This window comes from Arachis hypogaea, chromosome 6 (assembly GCF_003086295.3).
Source record: "Arachis hypogaea cultivar Tifrunner chromosome 6, arahy.Tifrunner.gnm2.J5K5, whole genome shotgun sequence".
NCBI lineage: Eukaryota > Viridiplantae > Streptophyta > Magnoliopsida > Fabales > Fabaceae > Arachis > Arachis hypogaea.
This window is the reverse complement of record NC_092041.1, coordinates 97,613,894-97,616,909: the sequence shown is the minus strand read 5'-3', so window position 1 is coordinate 97,616,909 and position 3,016 is coordinate 97,613,894.

Genomic DNA, 3,016 nt, shown 5'->3' with positions numbered 1-3,016 from the left:
AATTCTTGGGATTTATGATAACAAAGGGGAGTGGAAGCCAACCCAGACAAGTACGAAGCCATCCTCTGGATGTTAAACACAGGGTGTGTAAAGACGTCCAAAGGCTAGCAAGGAGGCTCAAATCTCTGTCTTGGTTCCTCGATGCTTCGGCAGCAAAAACCCTTTCCTTCTTTAACCTGATGAAGAAAGGGATTGCCTTTGAATGGACTCCAACCTGCGAAGAGGCCTTCAATCACCTAAAAAAGGTGTTGTCAGAACCACCAGTGCTCGGGAAGCCAAAAGAAGGAGATACCTTGTACCCTCTAACTAGCCGTGACAAAGGAGGCCATGGCGGCCGTTCTGGTTCGGGAAGAGGACAAACTCCAGCAACCCGTGTACTTCATTAGCAAGGTGCTCCAAGGGGCGGAGCTTAGGTACACCAAGTTGGAAAAGTTAGCTTATGCCTTATTAATCTCCTCCCAGAGGTTAATACAGCACTTCCAAGGTCACCCGATAAAGCTAAGAACCGACTAAGTCATCCGCCAGATTTTGCAGAAACCTGAGCTAGCAGGCCACATGATGGTTTGGGCAATAGAGTTATCCCAATACGACATCCAATACGAGCCTCAACATGCAATCAAGGCTCAGGCAATGGAACTTGGTAGAAGTAACTAGGGACTCTCTAAAAAACTCGGGCATACGGTGGAAGCTCCATATCGATGGAGCATCCAACCAGGCGTCCAGAAGAGTCAGGATCATCTTGGAAAGCTCGAAAAGTGTGTCTTATGAATAGTAAATTAGATTCGAGTGCCCGATCTCTAATAATCAGGCAGAATATAATGCTTTGATAGGGGGCTTGATCTTAGCTAAAGAGGTCAGGGCCACGAAAGTTGAGGTCAATAGCAATTTTCAGGTCGTGACGTCTCAGGTGGACGGCACCTACCAAGCCAGGGATCCTCTATTGCAAACATACTTGGAGAAAACAAAAAATTTGTGCAAGGATTTCGAGGAGGTGGTGATCCATCACATACCTAGAGAGAGGAACGCTAGAGCTGACCTCCTATCAAAGTTGGAAAGCACCAAAATTGGGATGGGAAATCGATCTTTAATCCAAGGCTTAGTGAAGGAGTCTTCAGTGACTCTTTTCATGACCTAAGTTCTGATCCCCCCTTCGTAGATCAATCCAATGTTTCCTCGAGGATGGAACACTCCCATAGAAGAAAGGGAAGCCAGAGCGATAAGGAGGGAAGCAGCCAATTACGTGGTAATACAGGGGCAGTTGTACAAGCGAGGACTTAATCAACCCCTGCTAAAGTGCCTACGACCCGATCAAATGGCCTACGTTTTAAGTGAGGTCCATGAAGGATGTCGCGGCCACCATATTGAGAGGAAGGCACTGGATAGAAAGCTCGTCAGAGCAGGATACTACTGGCCCTCTATGATGGTGGACACCCAATAATTCATGAGGAAAGGCAAGAAATGCCAAAAGAATGCAAATTTCTACAAGGCCTCAGCAAAGGAGTTATATTCCATGCTAGCTCCCTGCCCCTTTTCTCGGTGGGGAGTTGATCTCTTAGGGCCATTCTCGATAGTCCCGAGATAGGTTAAATATCTCATAGTGGCCATTGACCGTTAGTCAACATAACCGTAAGCAAATTGTCCAAAGTTCTTGTGAAGACAAGTAATCTCTAGGTTTTGGAGAGTTATTATTCGGGTTGGGAATAAAGAAAAAGTTCTCTTCAATAGAACATGCCTAAAGTAATGGTCAAGTAGAAGCAGCGAACAAGGTGATCCTCAATGGGTTAAAAAGATGACTAGATCAAACAAAGGGCTCTTGAGCAGACGAGCTAGCTTCGGTCTTATAGGACAACGCCGCAATTCTCTACCAGAAAAACGCCTTTCTGACTTACGTACGGGGTGGATGTGATCATTCCTGGGGAAGTTGGGGAACCAATCCCAAGGCTTCTCCACGGTAGTGGTGTAGAAGCAGTTGAAAAAGACTTGATTGATGAGACAAAAAAGATGGCCTACTTGTCAGAGGCCGCACTAAAACAGAGAATAGCTTTGCGATACAGTAGCAAAGTGCTGAGCATGAGCTTCAAAGAAGGTGATCTGGTGTTACAACGCAACGACATTGGGTTGTCGACCTTGGGAGAGGGTAAACTAGCAGGTAATTGGGAAGGACCATATAGAGTAAGAGAAGTTCTCGGGAAGGGCGCCTACAAGTTAAAACAATTGAATGCGAGTGATATCCCGAAGACGTGGAATGTAACGAATTTGAAGAGGTTTTACTCTTGAAAGGTGACTTCACGACTTAATGGTTTTCCTTTTCACCATCCCTATATCGAATGTGTTGCTTTCTTTTAGATATATGTATATTTGTACTCCTGTTTGACTATTAGAAAAGAGGCACTCTTTCCCCTACCCTCCACGCGAGGTTACGGTAAAGGGTTGTGACAAGGCCTACCGTTGAGGAATGAAATGTTCTTGTTCTAGTCTTATCATTGTTGTAACGGCAACCTGAGACTGATCACCTCGGGAGCCAAAATGGTTACAATTAACAGATATCCAACGAATAATGGCTTAGGGCCCAACGGCCAAGCAATGAAGCAACAGGTAAACATTCTATGAATGAAAACAATAGTTTAAAAAGGCATCACGACGTCCCGATTAATGATCTAAAGTTAGTAGCACTACAAGATACGACAAATACTTAACTGGAGAAAGTTCAAAATTACAAGTCGAGGCACCACTGATAAACTCCAATTTTGTGGTTTATCTTGTGTTGAATTTAGGGGATTTTATCAACTTTTCTCACATTTATTCAATGAAATAGCATGGTTTTGTGAATTGCTCCTAATTTGTGCTTAAGAGTAAAAACATACTTTTTAGGCCTTAAAATTGATAAATTTAATTCACTTTAATTCCATTCGATGCCTTGATATGTTTGTTAAGTGATTTCAGGATTAGAAGGTAAATATTGGGTTGAAGGAATGAAGAAAAAGCATGGAAAAATGGAGAATTCATGACGAAATAA